We start from the raw sequence: 16224 nt of genomic DNA, 5'->3' as shown, positions 1-16224 counted from the left end.
TGAAGAGGAAGAACACAGTGGATTTTTAGGGGAATGTACTGACTCTGTGAGATACTTCAGTGGTGGGTACACGTCATTGTACGCTTGTCCAAACCCATAGAATGCACACCACCAAGAGTGAGCCCTTATGTAAACTAGGGACTTTGAGGTGAACTTGAGGTGCTTTGCTTTGTGAAGAGGCTTATATTCATCCCCATCTCTGGTGCCCTTTGGAATAAATGGCTATAATGTCAATATTCTGAGTGGTGGCTCTCAAGGAACAGAAGAAGGACAACAGTCATCAGCTGCCTTGCAAAGTAAAAAAAAAAAAAAAAATGTGAGCTCAATTTTGCACTGTTCTAAGGAACCACTATCCCTGAATTACTACACCAACAATGCCTGTATCAGCACCTTGTCTCTTTCCTAAGTCACAACAGCAAATGGTCCATACTTGTCTGGGAGCCAGTTTCAGTAATGCTGTTATTCTATCCGTCCGAAGATGGGTAGCAGTATCTGTTACCTGTTTAAATACCTTCTAGAATTTTGGAGAGCGCATATCTATAAGATATTTCAACTTTTTAATGAGTTCATTTTAGGCATAATTGCCATTCTAACTTTGTATGTGAAGTCAACTTCATAATAAAGCTGTTATTATAGGGGGGAAAGTGGGCAAATGGTCAGCCAGCCAGTAGGAGTTAGAATTGCTGGGCGGAATTCCTGAGTCCGTCACGGCAGCTCTCACATCTTTTTTCCACAGTGGTGAAGCGATGCCCTATGGAAGTCAAGCAGGGGCTGTGTCATAGCAAAATAAGGGATCATGAGCTGAGCTCCATCTCCCTGAGTCGTAGCCATGGTCTACCGAGGGAACTGGGAGAGCCCAGGAGCCTCAAGGGTATTCTCTTCTGAGCCAAGGCTAACAATGAATGTCAGTTCCATTAATTACTTTGTGTGTGAGAACTGAAGCGTGTGTAGTCCTCAGAAGCCGTGATCTTGACTTTGTTGCCCATGACAAACATTACTACCAGGCTCCCACTGGTGTGCACTGGGATACAAATCCCATAGGACCCACCCACTGCCCCCATGAAGAGTTCATCAAAACCAAGTTTTGCCATCTATCTTCTTTGGTCATCTTTGTGAGAAAAATAACACCAGGGACCTAAGGCTATGAAATGGGTAGAAAGCTTTCAATGCCACAGTTATGCCTGGCTACTGCCTAATTCACCAGGCCAGGTCTTAGAAGCCATGTTCTCTACCAGATTACACTTTCAGAAGCCTTATACCCCAGATAAGTAAAGGGTAGAAGCAGACACAATAACCTCTGGGCTCAGCCTAATAACTAAGCAAGCTTTCTGTGCTCACCAAGCAATGATTTTATTATAATTCGGCTTCATACAGAATTGTTACAAGCTAAGAATGCACTAATTAGTGAACATGAATGTTCTATCTTCTTAATGGTTATATTTTTCAAAATAAGTTATTTAATAATCTTCCACTCTATACAGAATGAATTGGTTTCCTTCTGCCACTATTAACAATTACCACGAACGTAGCAAGGTTCCACAGATCAGTAGTCTAAAATCAAGGTGGGTGGGGCTGTATTTTTGCCAGTGGCTCTATGAGAGAATCTACTTCCTTGCCTTTTCCAGCTTCCAAAGGCCACCCACCTGCATTCCTTGGCCCATGCCCCTTCCTCTGTCTTCAAAGCCAGCAATGTTAAAATTCTCTGATTCTTCTTGTGTTGGTCTCATTTCTTTATGGACCACAACTCGGAAAGGTTCTCCGCTTTTGCTCTTAAAGACTCATGTGATGACATTGAGCCCACCTAGGTAATCCAGGAAAATCTCCCCATCTTAAGATCCTTAGCTTGATCACACCTGCGAAGTCTGCTTTCCCATGTAAAGTAACATATTCACTGATTCTGGGGATTAGAACACGGATATCTTTGGGGGCCACTATGCTGTCTACCACAAAGATAAAGAGTAATCTTAACGCCATTCATACTTTCAGTGCCTCTCATAATCCCTGGGGTTATGAGTTAGAGTTTATGAGATTGGCATCATCTATCTCAACTTTTTAAAGGAAGGGCCATCTTTCATTTATTAGTCTTAATAGCATTACAGAACAAATTATTTGTCAAAGAGTATTTGTTGGGGCCCACAATATGAGGGAGGACTATCATCTAGGGCAGAATAGTGCATGATCTTTTAGGGAAAAGATTTCAGTATCTATTAATTTCTCACCCCTTATCTAAAAGGCCCTGACATGCCTCTGGACTTACAGGTTAAATACAAAACTATAGAAGTACATTCTTTTAACTGGTGGGAGTCAACTTTCTGGATTGTATCAACTTCAAGTACTGCGTCCAGATGGATCAACATCATCCCCTACATACCTACCCCACTCACCTCCAAGACGATCCATGTTTATATTTCGAGGACCTCCCACAAAAAAAACAGCTACCAAAAATTTATACCTTTGAGGTGTTATCCACTGGATCTTTAAAGACCTGAAGAAATCATTTACCTCTGGTGTGACCCACAGCAACCTTTCCTGGGAGATGGAGAACACCTTCCTTATCTCTTTTCCTTTCCTGGTCTAAAATTCACCAGCATGGTGACCTTGCAGGAGCGCAACTTTCTACAAATCCTTCTCCTTCAAAGATATCTGGACCAGTGCTGTCCAATAGAACTTTCTTCAATGATGAAAATGTTCTATATTCAGCACTGATCAGTACAGTAGCCAGTAGCTACATGTGGCTACAGAGCATTTAAAATGTAGCTAGTGTGACTGAGCAACTGAATTTTTAATTTTGATTCATCCATTTCAATTTAATATAAATGTGGCTACTGGCTTCCATATTAGACGGGGCAGATCTAGACCATCTTGGAATAAGGAGAACTTGGCCATCAAGGTCATATTTTGATCCTGTAGATCCCACCTAGAGGGATAAGAGTCAGGCACTCTATCATACAGTGTGTGGACCACAGCAAACCCAAGCATTTCCAGAGTCTAAGATGCTGAGACCAAGCACCAAACCTAGTGTTTCAACATCAGCGCATACAGCATCCTGAGCATCCAGAACAATGGGTTTTCTGTTCTGGACCAGAGGACTGACTACCTGGCCAGTTCAAGGCAGCAGGCTCAATGCACAAGAATGTCCAGAAATTTGCCACAACTCAGCCTTGCTGTCTTTGCATTTTTCAGTAGAGAGCAGCAACAAAAGGCACAGACCATGGCCACTGCTTGTCCACTGAGGCAACCATAGGGTACACCTTCTTTCTTTTTTTTTAAGATTTTATTTATTTACTTGAGAGAGAGAACGCAAGCAAGAGAGAGAGAGAGAGCACACATGAGTGGGGGAGGGGCAGAGGGAGAAGCAGACCCCCCACTGAGCAAGGAGCCCAATGCGGGACTTGATCCCAGGACCCCTAGGCAGACACTTAACTGACTGAGCCACCCAGGCACCCCCAGAGTACACTTTCTAACACCCAGACACCGTGGCTGTGTCTTAATTCCCAGTTGGCACCACCATTATATTTTATAAATTGGAACTTCTAGTGGTTCTAGAAGGAGATGCCAACAAAAAATGGACATATTCAAGGAGTGTTCTTGGGTCAACTCTTCATTTAGCCTCTGCCACATTCCCAGTAATTTAACCCAGTAACTAGGCTGTGGGTGTAACTGGTGTTATCCTGAGCTCCCCAAGGCAGAGCCTTTCACTACTATTCTTCATATTGGCTAATGCATCTGCTAACATAGCTCATTTTCTGTCAGACCTACAAGAAACCCATGGTGGCTACGACTGCCCAGATCGTATATGAAACGCATTTCATTTTCATGAGCCCTCCCAAGTGGGTTGCCTCCGTATTGTAGCCTGTTCATACCCCAGTTTTTGCAAAGCAGAAATTAAAGATGACTTTTTCTCTATGCTCTACTACCACCATCACCAAGCTATCACTTCTCCTCACAGTTAAATTTCCCCTGTAATACCCATTTGTTCGGCTACATTTACGCCAGTTCCTACCAGCCCCCAGATCTCTTAAAGCCATCATGATAAAAATAACTACCAGTGCAAATGTCCCATTGACAGGCCAATTTATACATAATCTTACACCAGATCAGGTCTGTCTATGAGATTAGGTTGAACAAACTGTCTCCCTGGAGAAATTCTCCATGTTAGGAACCTAGTACAGATACCCACCAAAATGCCCCAATTCTGCCAATTCTGCTATGTACCCAAAACCCTAAGATGATGCATAACTCTTCTCTAGTCCTAGTCCTATTTCCCATTGCCTAGGTCATTCACTCTGGGGTCTGGGGCCATAGATCCCCCTTATGCCTCAAATCCTTTCTCTTCCTCATCATCCCATCCTCTTGGCAACCAAGCTCGATTCCATGTCATGACCATAGCACCTAGCTGCCTCCTCTCTTGGTGAAGGCTATGAAAGGGTTCCAAAAAATTTTCAGATCCTGGTGAACTAGGAGATGTGACCTGGCATTGTGCTTCCTACATACATCACCTCTAAGTAACAATGCGCTCTGTCACCAGTAAGTATCATGGCCCAATACACTGAACTCGGATAGGGCGACACAATGTCTCAAGATAGAGACCATTTAAAGGGCTGGTCTTTAAAAAGGACTGTTCTCTCATTAATATTGAATGTATGGGGGCGCCTGGGTGGCTCAGTTGTTAAGCGTCTGCCTTTGGCTCAGGTCATGATCCCAGGGTCCTGGGATCCAGCCCCGCATCGGGCTCCTTGCTCAGCGGGAAGCCTGCTTCTCCCTCTCCCACTCCCCCTGCTTGTATTCCCTCTCTCGCTGTGTCTCTCTGTGTCAAATAAATAAATAAAATCTTTAAAAAAAAATATTGAATGTATGGACACCTGGATTCAATAAATATTTTTTGTTTACCTTGATGTGCCAAGCTCTGTGCTAAGCACTAGGGATTCCAAGATATTTTCTGGCCCTCAAGAAGCTCACACTCTAGAGGAGAGGCAAGCAAATAAATCAATTATTACAATGCAGAGTAAGTATAGCCTGTGAAAGAACTAAGATAAAGGCACTTAGAGAGGGTCACATTCTTTATAATGGAGAGAGGGAGCAGGTGGTGGGCAGGGGAGACACGCTGAGTGGGCTGGCAATTAGTCAGGTGGATGGGAGTGAGGTTGGGGTGGATATTTCTGGCAGCAGGAGCAATATGTCCAGTAGCATAAAAGGGAGCATCTGTGAAATGACCACCCAGAACACAGACCACCAGAGCCTGAGGCTGGCAAAATAAGGAGGGAGGGAGTGGGAAGTGAGGCATCCCTAAGGAGGAGCCGCCATTCCATGCTAAAGGGCTTGATTTTTATCCTGAAGGTCATAGAAAAGCCACTGAAGGCTTTTGAAGCAGGGGAGAGATATGATCAAGTTTGTGTTTCAAAATAAGGACTGAATCCACAGTGTGGAGACCGAATGGGAAGCCAAATCTGGAGGCAAGAGGACCGATGAGGTGGCTGTGTAGTGATTCAAGAGTGAGATGACAGGCGCGCCTGGTTGGCTCAGTCATGGAACACTAGATTCTTGACCTTGAGGTCATGAGTTCCAGCCCCACAATGGGTGTAGAGATTACTTAAAAACAAAACCAGAATGAGATGACAGCGGCCAGGGTGAAGACAGAGCACTGGAGAGAAACGGGCAGTTTGGAGAAATATTAGAGGTAGAAAGAATAGGGCTTGGTGATTAAACTGGCCAATGGGAAGCTGAGGGAGCAGGGGTGCTCTAGGAGAACCCCCAAATATCTGGTTTGGACAATTGGGTAGTTTGTGTCATTTGCTGAGACAGGGAACGAAGTTGTCCCATTACAAGACCTAAGGATGCAGCTCATTCCTCCAAGACCCATCCTCACTCTTAACCCACGTCAGCCTCAACCCCCTGACTCTTGGGCTTTCTAGGTTTCTTAGTTTCAATCAAACATCAGCCTCCAGTCTTCCCCGGCTCTGCTGTTTTGCTCCCTGAAGGAACATCTGCTCTTGTCCCATTCTTGATCTGTCCTGGTCCTTGATGCACCCGTAGGTGGATCCTTGAGCTCACCCCACTGACCGCTAGTCAAGTCTTTACTCTAATTAACCAGTCCAACTTATGTACTTAACCAACCACCCACCTTGTCACTGAAGCTGCCTTCGTTCATCACCCTGTTGGCCTTGGCCCTGCCTGTCACTCCAGGCTCCATTGAACCCGGCCCCTTTCAGAGTCACTCAGAGCCCAGCAAAAAAGTGAGTTGATATCAATCCACAGCAAAACTCTTGACCAGACTATAAAAGAGATATTTTGTGAACTTGAAAGGGGAAAGGTGATGATAACTAGGAACTCACATAGGGTTTGCTAAGAACAGAATGAAATACTTCTCTTTCTAGACAGGCTTACTAGATTAATTAACCAGGAAAATGCTGTGGACAGAAAGGCATTTGACCAAGTTTCCCTTGTCCTTATAGACAAGACTGAATAATTAATTAGGTGTCTTCACCTTTGGTTGGATAACTGTAGCCTGGGAATATGAATTAATTGATTAATTAAATGATTGATTAATCTCCCTGCTTGTGCTCAAAGACTCTGTTCTTGGTCTTATCTTCAACAAAACTTTTATCAGTGATTTGGACAAAAAGAGACATTATAGTCATTAAAATATGAAAATGACATTGAGCTAGTTAATTTAACGGGCTATCACATCAGGAAGCTACAGGATCTGTATATGTTGGGATGATAGGTCACCACAACCAAGAAGAAAAATACTGGAGATAGATATGAAGTCTCTCTTTGAAGAAAAAGAATTCCATTTGCAAGGATACAAAACAAGAGGATCAACAACAGTTTATGAAAACAAACAAAAAACTAAGGGTTTTCTTGCCACCAAGGGCAAAATGAGCAAAAACCTTCTTGTTCTTACTCATTCTTCCAAGCCCACAGGGGAGTCGGAGTCCAGAGCAAAGGTGGCAGAGTTCCCCTCTGCCCTGAATGGAACATCCAGCATTTAGTAGTGTTTGCAAGGGACTTTGCAAATTTGACAGTGGCTCCCTGCAGGGAGTGGAATGGGGTGGGGATGCTCTGATACACTTCAGTTTAATACTCATTTAGCATCTATTTGCATTTTAAACCAAAGAAAAGAAAAATTGGCAGCATAACATGTTAGTTAAGAGTGCAGAATCTCGGGGCGCCTGGGTGACTCAGTCCGTTAAGCATCTACCTTCAGCTCAGGTCATGATCCCAGCGTCCTGGGATTGAGCCCCCTCATGTCAGGCTCCCCACTCAGCAGGGAGTCTGCTTGTCCCTCTCCCTCTGCCCCTCCCCCCCACCCCATCCCTGCTCATGTTCTCCCCCTCTCTCCCTTTCAGACGGACAAATAAAATCTTAAAAAAAAAAAAAAAGAGAGTGTGCAGAATCTGGAGTCAAATGGTTCGAATTTCAATTCAGCTACTTATTAGTTTGTAGGAACCAGGCGGGTGGGTCGCTTAACCTGACTGGCCCTCAGTCATCTCTTAACCCAGGAAAGATACCTTCTCCATCAAGTTCTCATGAGAGATCATCTGAAAAACATACCTAAACTCATTTTAACCGTATTCAGGGCAGAACAACCAGGACTAAGAGCCCAGAAATGAGAACAGAGATCTTGAGAAGGAAAACAGTAGCTATCTTTAAGTGTTTGGGGGAAAAATAGGAGAAATGTTTTTCTGTATTGCTCTAAAAGATACCTTTGAGACCAATCGGTAGAAACATTTGTGGTGGAAATGTCTTTCAATTTGCCATAAGGAAGAACTGGTTCAACTCAGACCACTTGTGAAAAGCCTCGCGTGTGCCAGGGTCGGAGGTCATGCACAACCACCTGCCAGAGAGTATAGTCAGAGCTGTCTCGCCGGGGAGTTAGTCTGGGTCAGTGGTTCTGAACCCCGGCTGTTCATCAGAGGCACAAGGAGAGCTTTCCCCATGCAGGTTTCATGTCCACATGCAATCCCGATGAGTCTGGACAGGTCAGGGGCCAGAATATGTATTTTACACTTGTTTGCCAAGAGACTGATGAAAAGCCAGGCCTGGATATCTCTGGATTATGATCTCTCTGTTGCCTTGAGTTTAAGAATCTATAATATGATATCTGCTGAGTTGGGTACCCAGGTGGCTCAGTCGGTTAAGCGTCTGCCTTCGGCTCAGGTCATGATCCCAGGGTCCTGGGATCGAGCCCCGCATCGGGCTCCCTGCTCAGTGGGGAGCCTGCTTCTCTGCCCTTCCCCTGGCTTGTGCTCTCTCTCTCTCTCAAATAAATAAATAAAATTTTTTTAAAAAATGATATATGCTGAGTTGAATTTTGAAGAGGGGAGCTAGTGTAAACTAGGGCCAGAGTATCTCTGTAGGAATGGAGAAGGGGGATAAAGGGGTTGCCCCATTCCTGCAACAACCCAAGGGTGGCCAGGATCCTCAGAGACGCTGCTGCCCTCTGACAAGGGGACACGCAGGTATAGGTCAAGTTCCTACAAATCACCAGCATGTATTTTCTTTGAAAACCATCATCACAAACAATCCCTCCCCAGTAGAATCATAGAACATATTCCATTTTGAGCAGTAAGCGAGGTCTTAGACAAAACTGAAGGAAAGGGAGAGGGGAAGATGCTAGGGCTAATGAAGAGAGCAGAGGAGAGGTGCAGCCTTTCATACTTTTTAGCTGGAAGAAGATGTTATTTCAGGCAACGAGACATTTAAGAAATGCCATTAATTGTTTGTTGCTGTCACCGATGAGAAGAAGGTGGACAGGCAGGGAATGGACCTTTTAAAATTAGCCATAGTTAAAAAGTAAGGAGGGAGAGCCTGGGTGCCTCAGTCAGTTAAGCATCCAACTCTTGATTTCAGCTCAGGTCATGGTCTCAGGGTCATGGGATCGAGCCCCACAGTGGACTCTGCACTCAGTGGGGAGTCTGCTTGGGGTTCTCTCTCCCTCTGCCCCTCCCCCTGCCCGCGCATGCACTTGCACTCTCTCTCTCTCAAATAAATAAATATTAAAAAGTAAGGAGGAGTTCCTAGGCCTGCGGGGTGGGTGTAGCTTAGAGTATTAAATACTAGTCAATTACTGGTTACAAGTCACCTGAACTCAGTAAGCAACTCTCTGTTATAATATTGAGATATTGGCTTATTCTCAGAGCAGCATGGGCAAAGAAGGACACCTAAAGAGCTTGAGAATGCAAATGTACACCCAACATTGTGTGCGTGGCTGCATAAGTTGGTCTTCTGCATATTTTTACTATTTTTGAACTTTATATGGACCCTATTGTAATCAACAGAATACATACGTAGTCACTTAAAAAACATTACTGGACTCACAGCAGTTTTCATCCCCAAGATCTGTCCTAGTCGATGGGACCAAATACAAGGACATCTGGGCATGGGCCAAACTTCTCCTGCTTGCAGGAGCCAAAACTGAGTTCCATAGGTTAGGAGGGGCCTGTCTGTGTTCATTTTTCTCCCATACACCCTGCAAATAGCCTTCCCTGGCTTCGCCTGGAGCCAGCTCTTCAGGTGTCGGGAGATGGGAGATACAGAAAGGGGCTGGAGGAAAAAGCACAGCTGTAGCCGCCTTCCTTTGGTGGTGGGGAGGTCTGCTTCCCACCAAGTAAAAATCTTCATACATTTTTTTTTCCAGCAAACAGCTCTCTGAGGCTACCAACATAACAGAAATAAAGTGTAATTTACTTTATTTTTAAAAAAGAAGACTGCTATTAGAAAACCAAAGACTTATCAGGAAGAGGATTGCCTGAATCCTTCATCACTTTAAAAAGTAATCGTTGATTTTCTACGATGTGTGAGGTTTGTAAACTGCCCTCCAGGAGTTTACAAGAGAGTGGGGATGCCACCAGAAAAGGGATGGAGAAGAAAGGTTATGCATGCCCAAAAGTCAGGCCCAGTAACTTATTAGCTTCTATTAAATTAGATTATAGATGTACAATTTGAAAACCTTTTTCAAATGATGAAATTCAGTGCTGGCACATTGTTGAAAATGATGCACCCCCCCACACCCACCCCCATGCTTGCAGCCAAAATTGATAGAGTCCTTTACCAAAGCAATTTAATGGTGCATTCAAGAACCTTAAAATGTTCAGGCCCCTTGATCCAAACACTTATGGGAATTTTATTTTGAGTAAATAAGCCAAAGGAAATTAAAGTTATATGCAGAAATAATTTCATTGTGCACAATTTCTAATATCAAAACTTTAAAAGCAATATTGAAACTTTAGAAGCAATCAAAAGGCTTTAACAATAGAGGAATATAAAAGTAAATCATAGTGAGGCTACTCAACAAATACTATGTAGCCTATAAAATGTCAATAATAAAGAACTATAGAAACATGACGAATGCAGAAGATAAAGCACTGAGTGAGAAAAAGCACAATTTAAGAGTGTATCAATGCCATAATTATAGTGGAATAAAAATATATCACCTACATTACCTACGAATAGGGGCTGAACAGAAACATGAAAAAAATACAAACAACTTTATTTATTGTTAGGAATTTTTGTGTGAACTTACCTGTTTTTAGCCTAGAGTATGTTCACATCATGATAAAGCTCGGGACCCAAAAGAAAGTCTGAACGTGAACACAGAAAGGATTTCCTCCTCTACTTGCATATTATGGATTCGAGAGGCCATTATCACGAATTCTCAATCTAAACATGTCCCTCTCCTCAGGTGGAGGGAGAAACTTGAACTCACAGTACAAGACACTGAGGTGGTAGAGTTTTCTCGCAAATATGGTGTGGTGTCTCCCTCCCGGTCTAGAAGGAGATAAAAAGCAGTGTCCGACACTTGTTATAACCGGGAAACCAGCCGGTCTCATGTAAGCCTCACAGAAACCCTCTGGAATGTGTTCTTTCCAAAGGAGAAAAGAGGGGCGCCTGGGTGGCTCAGTCGGTTAAGCGTCTACCTTCAGCTGAGGTCATGATCTCAGGGTCCTAGGATCGAGCCCCGTGTCAGGCTCCCCGCTCAGCAGGGAGCCTGCTTCTCCCTCTGCCTTCCCCTCCCCCTGCTTGTGCGTGCTCTCTCTCTCTCTCTCTGACAAATAAATAAATAAAATCTAAAAAACAAAAAAACAAAGGAGAAAAGAGACTCCTGCTTTCCATAGGCAAAAACAAATCTCAGAGAGGTGATCTGGTTTGCCCAAGATCACACAGCAAGTTGCTAGTGGGAATGATTTTCAAACTGAGTCCAAAGCCTTCTCGCTCTGCTCTCCAGACCACTTGCACGGCACCTCAGGAGAAGATGGATGTGGCATCGTCTAGGATGAAGCCCAAGTCGGTGTGCACATGGGCTGTCAGCCCTCTCGGCCCTTGAGATTTTCCGCCAGTGTTCTCAATCCTGCTTGTGTATTACAGTGGTCTGGAGGTGAATTTAAAAATTTTTGGTTCCTGGACCTCACCTCCAGAGATTCTGATTTAATTGGTCTTATGTGGACCTGAGTAAGACAAGGGTGTGTTATAACAACTCCCCAGATGATTCTTCACAGAATAAGGGCTGAGAACCACTGGTTTAGGCCCTTTGCATTTCCAGACTTTATCCTGGAAGCCTTACAACTGGCTCCACAATTTGAATGAAAAGAGCATTCCAGGGGCACCTGGATGGCTCGGTTGGTTGGGCAACTGCCTTCGGCTCGGGTCATGATCCCAGGGTCCTGGGATCGAGCCCCATATCGTGCTCCTTGCTCGGCGGGGAGCCTACTTCTCCCTCTCCCTCCCCCTGCTTGTGCTCTCTCTCCCTCTGTCAAATAAATAAATAAAAATTCTTAAAAAAAAAACCAACAACATTCCATTCACTCTTTTTACTTTTTATTGCAGTAAAACACACATGACATAAAACTGACCATGTGAATCATTTTAAAGAGTTCAGTTCAATTGCATTAGGTACATTCACAGTGTTGTCCACCCATCACCTCTCTCTAGTTCCAGAACGTTTGCATCATCCCAAATGGAAACCCAATAGGCAGTGGCTCTCCATTCCGTCCTACCTCCTGGCAACCCCCAATCTGCTTTCAGTCTCTACGAATTTGCTTCTTCTGGGCATCTCCTATCCGTGGAATCGTGCACCATGTGGCCCCAGCAGGCCCCAGCTGGCTGCTTCCTTTCCACATAATGCCTTCCCGGTTCATCCATGTTGTAATGTGTGTCAGTATCGAGTTCCTTTTCCTGGTGGAATAGTATTCCACTGTATAGACATACCACCTTCTGCCTGTCCATTCACCTGTTGATGGATATTTGGGTTGTTTCCATCTTTTGGCTTCCATTCCCTTTTCTCTCCAGCTCTGAAGTCCCTTAGGGCACAGAAGACCTGGAGAGGAAGAGCTGTCTAAGTCAAGTTGCTGGAGTAGGCTTGTGGTTTTCAAAGTGTGATCTCCCAACCAGGAGCACTTAGGAACTCGCTAGACATGCAAAATCACCATCCCTGCCCCAGACCAACTGAATCGGAGTCTCCGGGGAAAGGCGGTTATAAGACTCTATGTTTTAACACGTCTCGCAGGTGACTCAGGCACAGGCTGAAGTTTGAGAACCACTGTGTTACTGACTCCGGCTGGGGTTCCGACTCGAGGCGCGTTTGCTGCCTTCGCTCAGGTCAAGCTGCCCCACAGTGCACACAAAGCACCTTGAGAGAAGCGCGGTCCAGCCCTGGGCAGCCTCCCTGGAGGTGCGGTTGTAACACCCTGTCTGTCGGGATCCAAGTTGCTGGTGTCACCGAGTTCAGCTGGTGCATGAGACGAGGTTGACACGACTCCCTTGTGTTATCACAGCTCTCTGTAATAAACAAACACATGTTGTAAGAAAATCGACTTAATTAGAGAGCTGCATCCTAGCAGTTTACATTGTTGAGTGTCTCATACACAGGGAACCGCAATCAACACACTCACTTCAGAGAAGCTACCAGAAAACAATTGGCAGGGGATCCACAGTCCTCGGCTTTCTGCTTCTCCTTCCCGTTTGGGAGGACCCCTGCTCTACCTGCCAGCCTGCTCACCTGTCCATCCCGGGGGCCAAGGGTCGCGGCAGCTCCGCACCTGTGCTCAGGCTGTTTCTCCTCCCTGTGACACCCCCCTCCTCGCCCCCCACTCATCCGTTCCCACCCACCCCTCTTATTCAGCCCCACTTCCACCTTCTCTCCTGAAAGCCCAGGGGGGCCATGCCAGCCGACAGCCATCTCTTCCCCCTGGTTTTCGGTGCCTCTATCCCTTAGTTAGTCATATCATATGGCCATCTTCTGTTTGGGGTCACTTTAAAAAAAAAATAGACACCGGGATGCTGGGTGGCTCAGTCGGTTAAGCATCTGCCTTCAGCTCAGGTCGTGATCCCGGGGTCCTGGGATCGAGTCCCGCATCAGGCTTCCTGCTCAGTGGGGGTCTGCTTCTCCCTCTCACTCTCACTCTGTGCTCTCTCTCTCTCTCAAATAAATAAATAAAATCTTAAAAAGAAAATAAACATGCTATATGAGCCTTGATGAGACTTTAGGGGTGAGAAAATCAAGCTCTGGGAGTGGCCTGGGAAGTAAAGGGGAAAATGAAGAATGAGCTAAACTCTGTTCTGTAAGGAAGTAACTGGCATTTGAGGGTTGGAGGAACAAGTCAGCGGGGCAGACAGCAGCTCCTGAGGAAGAGGAAGCCCGTGAAGGTGATGCCAAGCCAGGGCCTTAAGGGAACATGGTCAGTAATCCTGATAAGGGACAGGACATTTGGCTTTTTCCTACTGCCTCTACTCTGCTGTGCCCCAGTTCCTCTGCTTAGACCATGCACAAAGCTAAGGCACAAAGGATAAGGGAATTGGGGCTTTGTACAGCAGAGGGTGACATGGGCAGGGAAAACAAGCTCAAGCCCCAGTGGGCTGAGCAGGAGACCAGTAGCCCTCAGAGACAGTCTCTGGAAATCCTGAGGAGCGCTCGGATCGCACAGAAGGGCAGAACGGAACTCTGCCGATTACTCCACTTCACAAGAAGAGGATGAGCCCAGAAGGCTGGACCACTGAGGATCCTGCTTGTTTTACAATTATGATCACACAATGTCTACCATGCAGAAATGGCACAAATGCTATATTTGGCCTTTCTGGATCATTCTGCTGTGATGGTGGTTGAGATAGGGGGGCTTTAGGAGTGCTTCCTGCCAGATAGTTTAGAGGGCCAATATTTTAGGCAAAAATCACAATAAAAGGGATGTGCATTGAGTATCCTATGGGTGCCATATATTCATTTTTTTGAAATAGCCAAAACAGGAACTTCACTGCCTTGACACTTTTTCAGACTAAAATTATTGCAGCCATGATACACAGAGAATTTTGGGTCCTTCATCATCCATATGTCCGTGCATTCAAGTGGACTGAAGATCCCTTTCTTTTTTTTTTAGATTTATTTATTTTAGAAAGAGAGGGAGCGAGCGCGTGCATGGGGGCAGGGGCAGAGGGAGAGAAGCAGACTCCCCAATGAGTGCAGAGCCCCACATGGGGCTCAATCCCACCACCCTGAGATCAGAACCTGAGCCGAAACCGAGAGTCAGATGCTCAACCGAGTGAGCGCCCCCTGAAGATCCCTTCCTAAGGTGGATCTTGGACCTATTCCCCTGTTTGTTCTCCCCTTTTCTGAGCCAAGGTCATAAACACTTCAGTTCAAGCCCTTCGATAATCTGTTATTTTTATCCCATCTTGGCCGACAGAGAAACCACACCACACCGCACTAACTGAACCCTCAGAATGTCTGCTCCTCAGGAACTTCTCAAGATGTAGACATTCTCTTGAACTCACTGCTGCCCAGGATCTGTCAAAGGCTCAGCTGACAAGGACCGTTACAAGGATGTTGAGTCCAACCAGTTTTCCAGAGCGAGAGGGGCAGTGGCAAGGGCCCTGGAGCCTGCCTGCCTAGGTGTGAAGCCTGGCTAGAGATCATGAGCTCTGCGACCCTGGGGAGGGCTCTTAACATTTTCTATGGGCCTCGGTTTACCCATCTGCAAATTAGGGCTATCAGAGTACCAATCTCACATGGTTGCAGTGAGACTTAAGTGAGGTGATCCATGCAGAGAGCTCAACACCCTCCTGGCACCTAGTAGTGCTCGGTGAGCATTAGCCATTGCTGCCCCTGGTTAAGCCACTACCGCGTCATTCTCTGCCTGGGAGTGAAAATTCATCATCATCATTATCATCCGCTGAGCCACTGAGCACCTTCTGTAGGCCAGGCCAGTGCTAGGAGCTTTACATGAAGTGTCACTGACGTTTGCCACCAGGGATATGTGATCGCCAACCTCAACGATTCACAAACGATCCATAAAGATAAAGAAACCCCGGGGCAGGAGGATGGTGGGATCCATCCAGGTCCCTGGGGAGGGGAATGGGATGGGCTGGGAATCCGGCCACATCATCACACAGCCCTGATTGATGTTCTTTCCTAGAAGGTTAGGCATTTCTGTGTACTGTCACAAGTCCTTGAGGGAACGAGTTGTGGGATAAATAAATGAATCACATTTTATTTTTTTTTTAAAGATTTTATTTATTTATTTAATTGACAGAGAGAGAGAGACAACGAGAGAGGGAACACAAGCAGGGGGAGTGGGAGAGGAAGAAGCAGGCTTCCTGTTGAGCAGGGAGCCCGATGCGGGGCTCGATCCCAGGACCCTGGGACCATGACCTGAGCCCAAGGCAGATGCTTAACGACTGAGCCACACAGGCACCTCTCAACGTTTCTTTTTTTAAATCTTTTTTTTTTTAAGATTTTATTTATTTGACAGAGAGAGACACAGCAAGAGAGGGAACACAAGCAGGGGGAGTGGGAGAGGAAGAAGCAGGCTTCCTGTTGAGCAGGGAGCCCGATGCGGGGCTCGATCCCAGGACCCTGGGATCATGACCTGAGCCGAAGGCAGATGCTTAGCAACTGAGCCACCCAGGCGTCCCAAAAGAAGCACATTTTAAACGATGCCTTCTCTTGCTAGTTCCTTTATTTAACCAGTGGGACTAGGAGTGTGGTGTCTGATGCTTCCAAGTCCCCTGAGGGACCCAGGACACCCTAATAGCCCTCGTGAAAATGAAGATCAGGAAGCAGCAAAAGCACAAGCCAGTGGGGCCCCTGGTGCCAGGGACATGATTTGTTGATGACAAGGGCCTCGGAAGCAAGACCAGGACTGAGGGTGTCTGCGTTCTCGGCCTTGCCACTACTTGCTCCAGCCTGGTGATGTCTTCAGCTTACTTCCCACGGGAAGTGCGGGATCGGGAGAT

At 45.8% G+C, this 16224-nt stretch overlaps 1 long non-coding RNA gene across 5 annotated transcripts in view; it reads right to left on the bottom strand.

Annotated features, from left to right (window-relative positions):
- Positions 1 to 11805: 11805 nt before the first annotated feature.
- The window catches only part of LOC123835678 (uncharacterized), a 32915-nt gene continuing 28496 nt past the window's right edge, over positions 11806 to 16224 (bottom strand). For all 5 annotated transcript variants that reach the window (XR_006788801.3, XR_006788799.3, XR_010406588.1 and 2 more), the window contains one exon: positions 11806 to 12777. This is a non-coding gene — a long non-coding RNA (uncharacterized LOC123835678). The remainder of the gene's footprint in view (positions 12778 to 16224) is intronic.

The sequence above is a fragment of the Mirounga angustirostris genome, unplaced genomic scaffold, assembly GCF_029215605.1.
Source record: "Mirounga angustirostris isolate CCGP_5_RB_7025 unplaced genomic scaffold, mMirAng1.0.hap1 SCAF_12, whole genome shotgun sequence".
Taxonomy (NCBI): domain Eukaryota; kingdom Metazoa; phylum Chordata; class Mammalia; order Carnivora; family Phocidae; genus Mirounga; species Mirounga angustirostris.
The sequence above is the reverse complement of the archived record's forward strand: the minus strand, read 5'-3'. Positions and strand labels throughout refer to the sequence as shown.